This window comes from Budorcas taxicolor, chromosome 18 (genome assembly GCF_023091745.1).
Source record: "Budorcas taxicolor isolate Tak-1 chromosome 18, Takin1.1, whole genome shotgun sequence".
In the NCBI taxonomy this organism is placed as follows: Eukaryota; Metazoa; Chordata; class Mammalia; order Artiodactyla; family Bovidae; genus Budorcas; species Budorcas taxicolor.
The window spans coordinates 32,764,623-32,782,001 of record NC_068927.1 but is presented as its reverse complement, the minus strand read 5'-3'; the positions used below and the strand labels follow the sequence as shown (position 1 = coordinate 32,782,001).

The window sequence follows — 17,379 nt, the reverse complement described above, 5'->3', positions numbered from 1 at the left end:
TTCTAACTATTCCTTCCTGACCTGCATACAGATTTCTCAAGAGCAGGTCAGGTGGTCTGGTATTTCCATCTCTTGAAGAATTTTCCACAGTTTATTGTGATCCACACAGTCAAAGGCTTTGGCATAGTCAATAAAGCAGAAATAGATGTTTTTCTGGAACTCTCTTTCTTTTTCCATGATCCAGTGGATGTTGGCAATTTGATCTCTGGTTCCTCCGCCTTCTCTAAAACCAGCTTGAACATTTGGAAGTTCATGGTTCACTTATTGTTGAAGCCTGACTTGGAGAATTTTGAGCATTACTTTATTAGCGTGTGAGATGAGTGCAATTGTGTGGTAGTTTGAGCATTCTTTGGCATTGTCTTTCTTTGAGATTGGAATGAAAACTGACCTTTTCCAGTCCTATGGCCACTGCTGAGTTTTCCAAATTTGCTGGCATATTGAATGCAGCACTTTCACAGCATCATTTTGAGAATTTGAAATAGTCCAACTGGAATTCCATCACCTCTACTAGCTTTGTTCATAGTAATGCTTTCTTAAAAAAGGAAAGATAAACACATTTGAATGCAGAGTTGCAAAGAATAGCAAGGAGAGATAAGAAAGCCTTCCTCAATTCATAAGACCTTAATGTATTTATTTTATCCCAATATCTTATAGTCTTTTTTTTTTTTTTAGTTCTACCAGTTTATTAATACTAACCTGTTATCCTCCACCCTCATGCACACATGCTCAGTCATGTGAAACCATGGACTGCAGCCCGCTAGGCTCCTCTGCCCATGGGATTCTGCAGGCAAGAATACTGGAGTGGGTTGCCATTTCCTTCTCCAGTGCTCTTATAAGAGTCTTTTTGCATTTTATGATTTCCATTCATTTATGAAGTATCTTAGAGGAAGAGAGAAGTACATAAGTATAAAATCTGATTGTCAGGAGTGGAATTGGTGTGAGTAGGGATTTAAGCCCTGAGCATTAAGTTCCAGGTATAATTAAGAATAAGTGGTTGAGGGAAGTTTATAGCTATACAATCCTCCCTCAAGAAACAACAACAAAAAATCAGACAGACAACCTAACTTTACACCTAAAGCAACTGGAAAAAGAAGAAATAGAAAACCCCAAAATTAGTAGAAGGAAGGAAATCATAAAGATCCAAACAGAAAAAAATAAAAAAGAAAGAAAGAATAGTAAAGATTAATAAAATGAAAACCTGTTTCTTTGACAAGAAACAAAATTGGCAGACCCTTAGCCAGACTCATCAAGAAAAAAAGAGAGAAGAATCAAATCAATGAAATTAGAAATGAAAAAGGAGAGGTTGCAACAAATAATGCAGAAATACAAAGGGTTATAAGAAATTATTGACTGTGCCAAAGCCTTTGACTGTGTGGATCACAATAAACTGGAAGATTCTGAGAGAGATGAGAATACCAGACCACCTGACCTGCCTCTTGAGAAATCTGTATGCAGGTCAGGAAGCAACAGTTAGAACTGGACATGGAAAAACAGACTGGTTCCAAATAGGAATAGGAGTACCTCAAGGCTGTATATTGTCACCCTGCTTATTTAACTTATATGCAGAGTACATCGTGAGAAATGCTGCACTGGAAGAAACACAAGCTGGAATCAAGATTGACAGGAGAAATATCAATAACATCAGATGTGCAGATGACACCACCCTTATGGCAGAAGGTGAAGAGGAACTAAAAAGCCTCTTGATGAAAGTGAAAGAGGATAGTGAAAAAGTTGGCTTAAATCTCAACATTCAGAAAACGAAGATCATGGCATCTGGTCCCATCACTTCATGGGAGAGATGGGGAAACAGTGGAAACAGTGTCAGACTTTATTTTGGGGGGCTCCAAAATCACTGCAGATGGTGACTGCAGCCATGAAATTAAAAGATGCTTACTCCTTGGAAGGAAAGTTATGACCAACCTAGATAGCATATTCAAAAGCAGAGACATTACTTTGCCAGGTAAGGTCCATCTAGTGAAGGCTATGGTTTGTCCTGTGGTCATGTATGGATGTGAGAGTTGGACTGTGAAGAAGGCTGAGCGCCGAAGAATTGATGCTTTTGAACTGTGGTGTTGGAGAAGACTCTTGAGAGTCCCTTGAACTGCAAGGGGATCCAACCAGTCCATACTGAAGATCAGCCCTGGAATTTCTTTGGAAGGAATGATGCTAAAGCTGAACCTCCAGTACTTTGGCCACCTCATGTGAAGAGTTGACTCATTGGAAAAGACTTTGATGCTGGGAGGGATTGGGGCCAGGAGGAGAAGGGGACGATAGAGGATGAGATGGCTGGATGGCATCACTGACTCAATAGACGTGAGTCTGAGTGAGCTCCGGGAGTTGGTGAAGGACAGGGAGGCCTGGTGTGCTGCGATTTGATTCATGGGGTCGCAAAGAGTCAGACACGACTGAGCAACTGAACTGGACTGATATGGCAATAAAATAGATAACCTGGAAGAAATGTACAGATTCTTTGAAAAGTTCAATCTTCCAAGACTGAACCAGGAAGAAATAGAAATTATGAGCAACCCAATTACAAGCACTAAAATTGAAGCTGTGATCAAAAATCTCCCAAAAAACAAAAGCCCAGGACCAGATGGCTTCACGGGAGAATTCTATCAAACATTTAGAGAAGAGTGAATGCCTATCCTTCTAAAACTCTTTCAAAAAATTACAGAGGAAGAAAACTTCCAAACTCATTTTATGAGGCCACCAATACCCTGATACCAAAACCAGACAAAGACAACACACAAAAAAGTAAACTTCAGGCCAATATCACTGATGAACATAGATGCAAAGATCCTCAACAAAATTTTAGCAAACAGAATTCAGCAATATATCAAAAATCTCATACACCACAATCAATTTGGGTTTATTCCAGGGATGCCAGGATTCTTCAATATACAAAAGTCAATCAATGTGATACACCATATTAGCAAATTGAAAGATAAAATCCATGTGATCATTTCAATAGATGCAGAAAAAGGCTTTGATAAAATTCAGCACCTATTTATGATGAAAACTCTTCAAAAAATGGGCATAGAAGGAACCCACCTCAACATAGTAAAGGCCATATATGATAAGCCTCCAGCAAACATTATTCTCAGTGGTGAAAAATGGAAAGCATTCCCCCTAAGATCAGGAACAAGACAATGGTGTCCACTTTTGCCACTATTATTCAACATAGTTCTGGAAGTCCTAGCTACAGCAGTCAGAGAAGAAAAAGAAATAAAAGGAATCCAGATCAGAAAAGAAGTAAAACTCACACTGTTTGCAGATGACATGATACTGTACATAGAAAACCCTAAAGATAGTATCAGAAAATTACTTGAGCTAATCAGTGAATTTAGCAAAATTGCAGGATATAAAATCAATACACAGAAATCACTTGCATTTCTATATACTAACAATGAAAAATCAGAAAGAGAAATTAAGGAATCAATCCCATTCACCATTGCAACAAAAAGAATTAAATATATAGGAATATACTTACCTAAGGGGACAAAAGAACTCTACACAGAAAATTATAAGACACTAATGAAAAAAATCAAAGATGACATAAACAGATATTCCAGGTTTCTGGGTAGGAAGAATTAATATTGTAAAAATGACTATACTACCAAAAGCAATCTACAGATTCAGTGCTATACCTATCAAAATACCAGTGGCATTTTTCACAGAACTAGAACAAAAATTTTCAAAATTCATATGGAAAAACAAAAGACCCTGAATAACCAAAGCAGTCTTGAGAAAGAAGAACGGAGCTGGAGGAATCAAGCTTCCTGACTTCGGTTATACTACAAAGCTACAGTCATTGAGACAGTACGGTACTGGCACAAAAACAGCAATATAAACCAATGGAGCAAGATAGAATGCCCATAAATAAACCCATGCACCTATGGGTACCTTATTTTTGACAAAGGAGGCAAGAATATACAATGTGGCAAAGACATCCTCTTCAATAAATGGTGCTAGGAAAACTGGGCAGCTCCATGTCAAAGAATGACATTAGAATACTTCCTAACACCACACACAAAGATAAACTCAAAATGGATTAAAGACTTAAATGTAAGACCAGAAACTATAAAACTCTCAGAGGAAAACAGGCAGAACACTCAATGACATTAATCAAAGCAAGATCCTCCATGAGTAATGGCAATAAAAGCAAAAGTAAACAAGCAGGACCTGATTAAACTTAAAAGCTTTTGCACAGCAAAGGAAACTATAAGCAAGGTGAAAAGACAACCCTCACAATAGGTAAAATAATAGCAAATGAAACAACTGACAAAGGATTAATTTCCAAAATATACAAGCAGCTCAATGCAACTCAATACCAGAAAAACAAACGACCCAGTCAAAAAGTGGCAAAAAGACCTAAACAGACATTTCTCCAAAGAAGACATACAGATGGCTAACAAACACATGAAAAGATACTCAACATTGTTCATTATTGCTTCCCAGGTGGCTTAGAGGGTAAAGCATCTGCCTGCAATGCTGGAGATCCAGGTTCAATCCCTGAGTCAGGAAGATCCCTTGGAGAAGGAAATGGCAACCCACTCCAGTACTCTTGCCTGGAAAATCCCATGGATGGAGGTGCCTGGGAGGCTACTAGAGAAATGCAAATCAAAACTACAATGAGATATCACCTCACACTGTTCAGAATGGCCGTCATCAAAAAGTCTACAAGCAATAAATGCTGGAGAAGGTGTGGAGAGAAGGGAACACTCTTGCACTGTTGGTGGGAATGTAAATTGATACCGCCACAATGGAAGATGGTATGGAGATCCTTAAAAAACTAGGAATAAAACCACCATATGACTCAACAATCCCACTCCTAGGCATATACCCTGAGGAAACAAAAATTGAAAGAGACACATGTATCTCATTTTTCATTTCAGCACTATTTACAATAGCTAGAACATGGAAGCAACCTATATGTCCATCAACAGATGAATGGATAAAGAAGTTGTGGTACATATACACAATGGAATATTACTCAGCCATAAAAAGGAACATATTTGAGTCAGTTCTAACGAGGTGGATGGACCTAGAACCTATTATACAGAGTAAAGTGAGTCAGAAAGAGAAAGATAAATACTGTATTCTAGCACATGTATATGGAATCTAGAAAAATGGTACTGAAGATTTATTTACAGGGCAACAGTGTAGAAACATACATAGAGAATAGACTTATAAATATGGAGAGAGGGGAGGAGAGGGTGAGATGTATGGAAAGAGTAACGTGGAAACTTACATTACCATAGTGTAGAAGAGATAGCCAACAGGAATTTGCTATATGGCTCAGGAAACTCAAACAGGGGCTCTGTATCAACCTAGAGGGGTGAGATGGGGAGGGAGATGGGAGGGAGATTCAAAAGGAAGGGGATATATGTATACCTATGGCTGATTCATGTTGAGGTTTGACAGAAAACAAACAAAAAAAATTCTGCAAAGCAATTATCCTTCATTAAAAAATAATTTAAAAAAAAGAATAAGAGGTCACTGTTGCAATGAACTGGGGCCTCCTGCCCAATGGCCAGCACCAATTTAACAGCCATCTTAGAAGCAGACCCTCCATCCTCAGTCAGGCCTTCAGATGATCACAACCCCACTGGCATTGTAATTTCAATTCATGAGAGACTATAGTTAGATCAGCCTAGTTAAGCTGATTCCCAAATCCTGGTAATATAGAAATCTGTATTTGCTTTAGGACACTATGTTTTGAGGTAATTTGCTACACAGCTATGAAAAACTAATACATATAGTTAAAAAAAGACAAAGAATATTTGAACTACTAACTTCATTGTATTATATGAGCCTATAGTGTGGGAGGATTACTCCTGCTGTTGTGGCTTACTAGTTTCTACCCAAAGCCTGAATTGTTGAAGGACTAGAGAGAAGATAAATCAACTGAGAGAGAAGTAAAATAAATGGTGTATTAAAACCATATACAGTAAGAAGTAGGGCTGGATATTGGATGGTACTTTTGATACCACAGGCAACAAGTGTACCAGGTACAAAGGTTTTTCACAATGTTGTAGGTAGGTCAAAATATTTACAGCCATGTTCTTAATAATGCTTCCCTGGTGGCTCAGATGGTAAAGCGTCTGCCTACAATGCAGGAGACCCAGGTTCGATCCCTGGGTTGGGAAAATCCTCTGGAGAAGGAAATGGCAACCCACTCCAGTACTCTTGCCTGGAAAATCCCATGGATGGAGAAGCATGGTAGGCTGTTACAGTCCATGGGGTCGCAAAGAGTCAGACATGACTGAGCAACTTCACTTTCACTTTCTTTCTTAATAATACACATCATTAATTGTGCAAACATTCACAGAGCTTGTAACGTGTTGGGCTCTCTAAAAAGCACTGAACAACACACTGTGATGTGAAAGACATACTATTCATGACTAACAAACTACCATATCTGTACTCACCATGTTTTGAATAGCTGAAGAGACATAATATCTACTTTAACATGGCATGGGTTAACTTTCAGAGACTACCTTCACCTCTTGTTTCTCCTTGGCTGAACCTGTATTTTAAAAAGACAGAGAGGACATAGTTCCATGTTCATTGCTTTCACCAGGTTCTATTCCGTATGCTTAGAAGGGAGCATCTCATTTTCAGAGCACATGCAGATTCAAGTCTCAGTCACATCGATCTGGTCTTGTGATTTTTGCTTTCCCCTACAATATGTTCTCTTTGATTGCCTTCTGTATTCAAGTAGGAAAGAGGGGGCAAGTCTTCATAACTTACTCAAATAACTTTTCCAAAGTATCATAGCATTTCATGATTCTCAGAAAAATGAGGGAAATGCAAGATGAGGAAGGCAAGTCAAAACCAAAACTCAAACATTTAGTTTAAAAAAAGATAAAGTATAAGAAAAGAAAGAACTGGCCAGATATTGTTCTGTTGTTCTGGGAATATAAAAGAATAGATATCTTTTATAGAGACCTTAACCATGGACTTTCAGGCATAATTCTCAGTGACTTTCATTTATTAAATCCTTTAGTCCTCACAAGAGTTTTATGAAGTGAGATTTATTCTTATCCCTATTGCCCAGATGAGAAAGGCAGGGAACCTGGAGGTTAAATAATATTCCTGAGATTATATATATACATATAGGGTTTCCCTGGTGGCTCAGCTGGTAAAGAATCTGCGTGCAATGGAGGAGACCTGGGTTGGGAGAACCCCCTTGAGACAGAAACGACTATCCACTCCATTATTCTGGCCTGGAGAATTCCATGGACTGTATAGTCCATGGGGTCTCAAAGAGTCAGACATGACTGAATGACCTTCACATTCATACACACACACACACACAATGCAGTACCTCCACAGTCTGATTGTAGAGCTGTCCTGCTTAACTTTATATTTGAAGAAATCTGACATGCTAACTGTGTAGTTGAAAGAGTTTGCAGTGTGTGGAAAGGAGATAGATAAATCAGTATTTTGCTTCCAACGATTATAAATGGCACAAATGATGACATTTGTAAACATAAGTGTGTGTTTAAACTATCATTCACCTGTGTCTATACCTCCTTTTTGTTTCCTCTTTCAAATGAAATATTTACTTTGGAGTTGGCTTTTAAATGTCATCTGTTTTATAATCTCTGCATTAGCCTTAAAACTCAGGCTACTTGTGACTGAGTGAGGGATTCTGTGTTGGAAAGTTGAACAAGAATAGAATATTGAATTAATGAGCTGTAAATTGGCATTAGTGTTAGAAATAATTTGGTGTTTTGGTATTTTAGGTCATTTCCTACATGGTTAATCTATTTTTTAAAAAAAAACATAACAGGCTCATTCTAGCATGGGAAATGAGATCAAGATAGCAAATAGGTACATATCTACTATGTTTCTGAATACATTTTGGGAAAAAGTTTCCATTTACTTTATTGTTATTATTTTTAAAAGCAGCTGCAAATGAAATGCTTATTCTGCACCGTGAGTATCAAGAATGGATAAAGAAGATAAAAGTTCTAGATTCAGTTTTTCCTCCAAAAAAATAATTTGTAGGACTGAGTAGGTTACTTCCTTCTCAGCTAACTTATTTTTAAGTAGGCCAGCATAGTATAGATTGGGAAGACATAACATAATTCTAGCAACCTATACAATAACCATCTAGTAGTAGAGAGAACAATTCACTAGTTGTTGCTAGAGACAGGTGATAGAAGAAATATAAACCACCTTACCTTCCTGATTTAGGCTTCCCTAGTGGCTCAAATAAATCCTCCTGCAGTGTAGGAGATCTGGGTTCTATCCCTGGGTTGGGAAGACTCCTGGGAGAAGGGAATGGCTACCCACTCTAGTATTCTTGCCTGGAGAATCCCCATGGACCAAGGAGCCTGGCAAGCTACAGTCCATTGGGTCACAAAGAATCAGACACAACTGAGCGACTAACACTTTCATTTTTTTTCAACTTCTTATGGCAATATCTGAATAAATTTTAATGATGACATTTATTACATAGGATCCTTTCTAGTTTCTGTCATTAGACTGTTAGTGCTTGTATTTCAAATTTAAGTGCCTTATTTTTATTAATTTTTTTCCTTTTATTAGAATTTGGGAGACACTACTTTGGAGGTGAATCAGTTGCATTGTTGAACCAGAAACCCATTATTTTGACTCAATAATGAGTATTAATATTTTCAATATTATCTGATTTTTTTATACTCATGATATATGTACACACACACACACACACACACACTCTCACTCATAGAAATTAGTGATATATTTCAGATGGTAAACTATCTGTGTGCAATGCTGGAGACCCAGGTTCGATCCCTGGATTGAGAAGATACCCTGGAGAAGGAAATGGCAACCCACTCCAGCTCTCGCCTGGAAAATCCCATGGACAGAGGAGCCTGGTAGCCTACAGTCCATGGGGTCGCAAAGAGTTGGATACGACTGAGTGACTTGACTTTACTTTTTACTTTATGAACAAAGTCATGATCTGCTTTTTCTGCTTTGTCATTAACATTTACATCCCTTTTTTGACCAACATCCTGAGAGTTATTACATGGCTCACAAATTTTAGAGAGACAAAATGCTTTCTAATATTTCGATTCTGATGACCCTTTTCATGTGATAAGGGATTGTATATTTCAAATCCATTGACAGGTACCTTATATGTGATTATCTTTAAAACAATTCTGCACTAAGGGCAACACTCGTGATATTGTGTTCACTTTACAGAGGGGGGAAGCAGACTCAGAAATAACTAAAATATTCCCTAGGTTGCTGAAACAGGCCAGGGTTCCTGAATCCAAACTTGGTCTTCCTCCGGTGTGCTATCAAGCCATTGTTGAATGGTTTCAAACTTGGGGAAAATAAGAAATTTAGTGTTAACCAACTTCTATTTTCAGATACTCCTGCTATGGAAGGCATATTAAGAGATGACAAAAAAAAATAAGACCAATATTCTGCAAAATTCTAACTTAATATGAAATAGCTCTTACAGCCTAATAGAGATAAGACCTCTTTTAGTGATTCCAAATTATGGAAGGAAAAAAAGTAGAATAAGATTTGTACTTCTTGTGAGTCATCAGCAGCCATAAGTTAATCACATTAATATGTTTTGGTTATAAATAAAGGCTATTTGTTTACTAGTTTGTGACAGCATTCTGCCCTAACTCTGTCTCTACTCACTACCAAGGAAGTTTGAAAAAGTATGAAAATATAAAGTTAAACAGTTTGAAGCTCTATTTTATGGGGAAGATATACACATTGTTTTTTGCATAGAATTTAGAAGCTTGCTTGAATTGTTCCTTATAAATACATATCTATTTTAGAAAGTATGTTTAACATTCAGATAGTATACAATGAGGAGTTTAATTTGTACCCTAAATGATGGAAATATCATTTTGTACTATTAACTGTCAACTGTATCAAATCAATTAAAAGTGCCAGTTGTCTTTTTCCTTTGTCATTTTATGCTAAAATTCCACATAAGATTTTTCCCTTAATGCTTTTTTGAGTGTGTCCTACTCCCACTTAACACTAATCTAACCATCTCAAAAGACTTCTCAAATTCCACATGAAAAGAAATGTTTGCAAGGGCATAACACTGTAAGCATATCAGACTTTAGAAAAGTCTAATTTTGTGGTTCTAAAAAATGCAATCAACATAGAGAATTGGGTAAAATTATTAAAAATCAAAAGTGTGAAAAATGTAGAGTATCCTAATTAAAGAAGCAGAGATGTTGATTTATATGAAGATAAAAATGCAAAATAAGAAACATCTAACACAATTATACACAGATCAGTTCAAGGAACCACAGGCAGAGAACAATTAACTCTTGGATTTCAATTACAGTCTTTTTAGATCTTGTTATATGTTTAAGTGTCTGAAATTAATAAATGTGCCTGGTAGCAATTTCTATTTCATAGATATGCTTCCTTGACTATACCCCAAATATATTTTCATTTGGATTAAAATTTTAATATAATTCAGGAGTTGAATTGTTAGGTAATTTTATCAGTAGTTGAAATATCCATTTTAATTGGAAAGAAAAAGGGAATGACCAAAATAAGAGTAAAAAATTTTAAGGTACAACTTTAGTTAATGATTTGGTGCATTGAACAAAATCATTTGGTTGTGTGTGTGTGTGTGTCTGTGTTCATTGAGGCACATTGGATATGTATTATCTGGGGATCCCTGGTTCAAGTCCTAGGAAGAAAGAAATCCATCAAGCACAGTATCCTATGACTATAGCATCATCAGATAGCTCAAAAGCTATGTTACCCAATCAGAGCACAGAGGATGGTCTCTTTATAAAGCCTATGATGTTTATTGTGTGTGTTCAGTCTTATCTGACTCTTTGCAACCCCATGGTCCATAGCTCGCCAGGCTCCTCTGTCCATGGAAGTTTCCAGGCAAGAATACTGGAGTGGGTTGCCATTTCCTTCTCCAGGGGATCTTCCCAACCCAGGGATTGCATCCGCATCTCTTGCATCTCCTGCATTAGCAGATGGATTCTTTACCACTGTGTCACCTGGGAAGCCCGTGATGTTTGTTAAATGTTTGCTAAAGGAGATTCTTCTTGAAAAAATAAGTCAGGAAAGGAGACAAATATGGAAGGACATTTATGGTAAAGAAACTATCATTCCCAAAAGTATGATTGTATGGTACAGTTTTTGATGCATTCAATGGCAGTGATTAAGATGGCAATCCTAGGGTGTGGGAATATATAAAAAGCTCACTGTTGACAGTTAATTAATGTCAAGACCTATACAGAGTATAAACTAAGGACCATGCAGATACTTTCAAATACACTAAAAAGGAGATAAGAAGTCACAAAGGCATTTTATGCAACAGAGGATTATGTTCACATTTGTAGTGGGTAGAACAGATTAAAGGGATGGAAACTGGGATCACACACATTGGTCAGTAGGTGAGTCAACAAGGATCCTTCCTCTGTTGCAATTATCAGAAAAATTCAATTCATACTAGATTAAGGAATAAAAGGAATTTATTAATGAAAATAAAATATCAAAGAGCAACTGGATTCAGAGATAAGCAATACCATTAAGAATTGATTTCTTTCCTTCTAAGTTGGTAAAGGTATCGGCTTTTAATACATGACAAACTACCCCAAAACTTAGTGGTTAAAAGAATAAACATTTGCACAGCTCATGATTATGTAGGTCAGTAATTGCTCTGGCTAGCTGAGGGGTTCTTATCTCAGCGAAAGTCACCTTTTGGTCATAGTTACATTGTGAATCTGCTGGGTAGTTGCTGGCTGTCTGCTGAAGTTAAAGGAATGACTGGGCCATATCCTCAGCATCCAGCAAGCTAATCCTGGGCTTGATCACATGATTCTGGCAAGGTAGCAAGAGCAAGAAGAATAAAGTCATTTTGAGGCCTAGGATGAGGGTTGAAACTTGGTCCAGTGATACTCATACCACATTCTATTAATCAAAGAAGGTCACAAGACTAGCCTACATTGAAGGGGTTGGGGTCATTGAAACCTGTTGATTGTGGGAGTAGTAAAGTAAAATTACAAAGAGGAATAGATACAGGGAGGAGCATAATTTTGGCCATTTCTGCAAATAAAGTGAAACAATAGTTTCACCTGGCACCTTCTGTGGCTTTGTCTGATAATGGTAAGCCAGATGTTTAGGTTCTGACTGTAGAACTTTTCATCTCTGAGTACTGTTTTATTTTTGCTAAATATCTTAATCTGGTTGGGCTGATAATAGTACAGATTGTGTCTCTTAATGAGAAATTTATCTCTCACAGTCTGGAGACTGGGAAGTTTGAGATCAGGGTGTCAGGGTGGTCAGGTTCTGGTGACAGCCCTCTGCCTGGTTTGCAAATGGATGTCTTCTTGCTGTGTCCTCATGTGGTTGTAAGAATGAGAGAGAGGGAGCACACTCTCTCACGTCTGTCTTTTGTTGATATTTTTATTTCTCTATGTTTTGTTTTCTTTTAATTATATTTTAAATTGAAGGATAATTGCTTTCCAATATTGTGTTAGTTCCTGCCATATATCAATATGAATCAATCATAATTATACATATGTCCCCTTCCTTTTCAATCTCCCTCCCATTCTCCACCCCATCCCACCCCTCTAGGTAGTCACAGAGCACCAGGTGTGAGCTCCCTGCATCATACAGGAAATTCCACTGGCTATCTATTTTGCATATGTTAATGTATATGTTTCAATGTTATTCTTTCATTCTTCACTCTCCTTCTTCCGCTATATATACAAGCTTATTCTCTATCTATGTCTGCGTCTCCATTGCTGCCTTGCAAATAGGTTCATCAGTACCATCTTTCTAGATTCTATACATATATGTTAATGTACGATATTGTTTTTCTCTTTCTGACTTATTTCACTCCTTATAATAGGCTCTAGGTTCATCTACCTCATTAGAATTCAACTGTGTTCTTTTTTATGGTTGAATAATATTCCATTGTATAATCTGTACCCTAACTTCATTATCCATGTCTTATAAGGATACCACACTTGTGACTTAATTACCTTCCAAAGGCCCTACTTCTAAATATTATCATATTGAGGATTAGGACTTCAACATAGGGGGAAACAAAAATATTTAGCCGATAGCACTGGACTATTTCAGAACATATGACTCTGCCTGAATCAGACTTTGATTCTCCAAATGTGGGTCATGAGCTTCCCTTAAGTGGAGTGGGGATGGCAAGGGGAGGAAAACCATCTCAGATTCCATGGACTGAGTATAGATGAGTTGTTAGGCTAGTAGTGAAAAACAGGTCTTTTTCCAAATATAGCGGTATGAAACTCAGGTAAGTAGTTTTTAAATATGCATTAAGTGATCTAATGCAGAAATTCTGCATTTTTATGCCAGGTAATTTCTATTTCTGTGTTCAATTAGAAAGAATAGAGCATCCCACTATAATCTAACACCTACAATTAGGAGATTTGTTCTAAGATTCTGTGTTGACATTTTGCTAATTCTAATCATATTTGTGTTGACCTCTAATGTTTGCCTTGCTTTATACTGATAAATAAATCTTTGAGCCTTAATCAGTTAACAACACATAGGAACACATTGGTAGGGATAGGCTATAGTGCTTCATAAAGAGCCTGTGCTTCTTACCTGAAACACAGCATATATTTCATAATTTCCTTTCTCTGGCTTTCTTGCCAACCCATGAATACTACACAACTCAGGTGATCTGACTTTTTAAGTCCATTTGTTGGTGAACCTCACTATCAACAAATTTTAATTTTGTGCTAATATATGCTTGATCTGAGGGACATCTCTCCCTCCCTACCCCCTGCACTTTATTCTTAGATAGCGATTTCTTTCTTACTGATGACATTTTAAAGGTATAGAACCTACCAGAATTTTGCAGTATACTAGCATTTTTAGATTCACATTTAGAATTTTTCAGGTCTCTTATACCTGAGCTGGAAATAAATTTCAGCCACTATTGCTCTAGTCATCAAATCAGACTAAATATTTAGTACTTAAAACAATGAACTCTGCCAAGTGAATGTTCAATAAATGTCTGAGGAATTGACTTCAACATAGGATTATAGAACTATAAAAAATGGTTGTGCTCCATGGACTTAATAATTCTCTACTGCTAAGGAGAGTGTATTCTGATCAGTCTTTAGCTATAATGTGTACAGAGAGAAGATAATGTTAAAATCCATTTCATTATAAGCTAAGGTCTGTAATTAAAGTGATATGGATTCAATATTTGCTGTCCATGTATTAAGATTTATAGGGAAAATTTTAAGGTAATATGTCTTAGCTCTATGATATATATTTCTGTCTAAAGTGATGTGTATGTATTTTGACTTTGCTTTTACTTCACTAGAGTACTTCATTTGATTTTACCCAAATATAACTAAGCTTTCATATACTATGTTTTGATAACTGTTTTAAAAATGGAATTCCTGAAAAATTTCTCTATGGCTTTCTAATTGAAAATCTATTTTTATTTTGTAAAGAAATTTTTTCTTGATATCTATTCTTCATCAATGATCCATTAATTTCATGAAACACATGCTGTATTTTCTGTGTTTTGATTATTTTGTATATATGTAATTGTTGTTGCTCAGTCGCCAAGTCCCTGTCCTCCACTATCTCCCGGAGTTTAATCAAATTCACATCCATTGAGTCGATGATGCCATCCAACTGTCTCATTCTCTGCCACCTTCTTCTCCTTTTGCCTTCAATCTTTCCCAGCATCAGGGTCTTTTCCAATGAGTCATCTCTTCACATCAGTAATACACAAGCTAATCTTCTCCTCAAGTATCTGATATTTTATTGTGTCAGTATCTGTTAGATGATGGGAAGAGAATCAAAAGCAAGGTAGTCATGGTCTTGGTTCTTGTAGCTTTATATGAAGACTAGTGTAACAAGGGCTCTTCCTTGAATGAATGCAGCCTATTATGAAATTATAAAGCTAAGTGCAAAAGCTCTGATGTCACAAAGAAATGGTTTATTGTGAACCTGGAAAGGTCAAACAGGAGAGTTAAAAAAAAAAAAAAAAAAAAAAAAGAACAATCCAAAAAAGCGAATTTTGAAAATATGTGTAGACCTTGTCAAGTAAGACAAGGCAGAGAAGAGCACCACAATAAAATGGATGCATATTTGCTATTCTCTGTATGTGTGAGGGAGTGAATATACTTTAAGATTTAGTGTAATGAGATGGAACTAGTTTTATTCCTAAGTTTGTCAGCAATCAATGCTATAGGGCCTCACAAAATAAGCAGTGAAGACTTTACCCTAAAGTTAATGAGACTTTTAAAGAAATATTTCTTTTTCATACCAGAAACTGAGTAGATATTTTAAAGTTTACTCTCTTGATAAAGTAAATACTAGAGAACTAACAACCCCTTCTCCTTTCACTTACACTTCTTTTGATAAAATGTGCTTACATAAGGGGTTTCTATCAAGTAGAAGAAAAATGATAATAAGTTTCCAAATAGATGGTATAAAGTGGAAGTGAAAGTGTTAGTCACTCAGTCATGTCCAACTCTTTGCAACCGCATGGACTGTAGCCCACCAGAATTCCTCTGTCCATGGAATTCTCCAGGCAAGTTACTAGAGTAGGTTGCCATTTGCTTATCCAGGGGATCTTCCTGACCCAGGGATTGAACCCAGGTCTCCTGCACTGCGGGCAGATTCTTTACTCTCTGAGCCACCAGGGAAGCCCATTTGGTATAAAGAAGTAGCCATTACAAATGGAGAAAATGTTACTGGCAAAAAATAACCTGATCTCTGTGAGTCACTTTAGATAGTTCAATATAAAAAACAAGAATAAATATGTACAGCAGACTAAGAAAATAGAATGACAAGTAATGATTTAGTGATGGATATAACTAGAAAAGATCAAAATGAATCACTATGGTTAGTAAATGATAAAATATGTAATACCTATTGATATTGAATCAATGCTCCTTGAATCATTAGTCTGTGAATTCCCAGATTTCTCCACCACTGAAATAAATGCTTTTACTGCTTTGGAGCATCAAGTTCAAACCAATGGTCCATTAATAATGTCTGAATTTTAAATTGTATAAACAGATTTGTCTACAGTGAATCTATTGTCTTGAAAGAAGGCTGTGGGGATAAATACCAGAGTTTTCAGTATTATGAAACTCTGACTCATTAATCAAGAGAGAAGAGCAGTAGACTAAAGAAGAAGAGGATACCACACAAGGGATTTATAACCAAATAGCAGGGGGAAAATCCTTCTAGTTCTCTATCTTGAAAAAATAGAAGAAAAAGGAGGAAATCAGAGTCTTGCTTATACCATCCATCCCTGAGGTCAATTCTGCGCATATGTAATTTGGCTGTGCCCAGTTAGACAGTTTTTCTTATGATTTTAGCTGGATTGATTCATGTATTTGCCTTCAGCTAATGGTGAAAAGTCTCATTCAAGTGTCTACAATTGACTGGCAACTGGCTGGCTGCTGGCCAGGGAAGGAGAGAAATAGGTCATACGTCACTCATGCTATAACAGAATAGCGTATTTTCATGCAGAGTTCCCATGAGGATCAAGGCTGGAAGTTACAAGGTCTCTTGACAACTAAGAGTACCATTTTCTATTCCTATGGACCAAAGTAAGTAACATAGCTAGCCTAGATTCAAGTTTAAAGAACACAGACTCCACCTCATACTGGAAAGAGATAAAGAATACTGTGGCTGTAGCTTTTACTGCCTTTTGCTGTTTCATCTCGAAAGGTAACCTTGGAGGAGTCAGCAAGGACCCAGAAGAGAACAGTCAGTCTGGAGACTCCTCCCTGCCCATAGTGCTAGGAAAACATCAAACCTTGTCTAGTCCCTGATTAAATCAACACAAATAGGCATACCAAAGCCAATCAGAAGAAAATACATGCTCACAGTCATAAAGATGAAAAGAGAATATTTACTTCAGTATCTACCGCCATATACCATATTCCTAAAAAAAAAAAAAAATAAAATAAGATTACAGGAATAAAAAGTTATGAGAAACCTAACATAGTGCACCTATAGCTAATATCATATTAAATAATGAAATACTGAATGTTTTTCTATCCAGTTTAGTACATAGCAGATAAGTTCTCTCACTTCTATTCAACATCACACTGGAAATCCTAGTCAGTATTATAAAGAAAGAAAAAGGAAAAACAGATTGGAAATGAAGAATAGAAACTGTCTCAAAATACAAATATCATGTTGGACTATGCAGAAAATCTGCCATTCCAAGTCTACATAAAATGTTCCTAGAACTAAAAAAACAAAAACCAGTTTGTGAGACTGAGGTAGGAGCATCCAAGGTTTAATGCACACTGAAAAATGTATCTAGTTGTGTTACACAATAGATGGCATATTTAAAGAGGTAAAGAAGATAGGCACTAACCTAAATAACTTTGAAGTAGTGTTTACTCA

At 36.7% G+C, this 17,379-nt stretch overlaps 1 non-coding gene across 1 annotated transcript; it reads left to right on the top strand.

The window, feature by feature from the left end:
- The first annotated feature begins 6,077 nt into the window (after window positions 1-6,077).
- TRNAC-ACA (transfer RNA cysteine (anticodon ACA)) lies at window positions 6,078-6,149 on the top strand. Its single transcript has one exon. It is a non-coding gene; the product is annotated as a tRNA-Cys (tRNA).
- The last annotated feature ends 11,230 nt before the right edge of the window (window positions 6,150-17,379 follow it).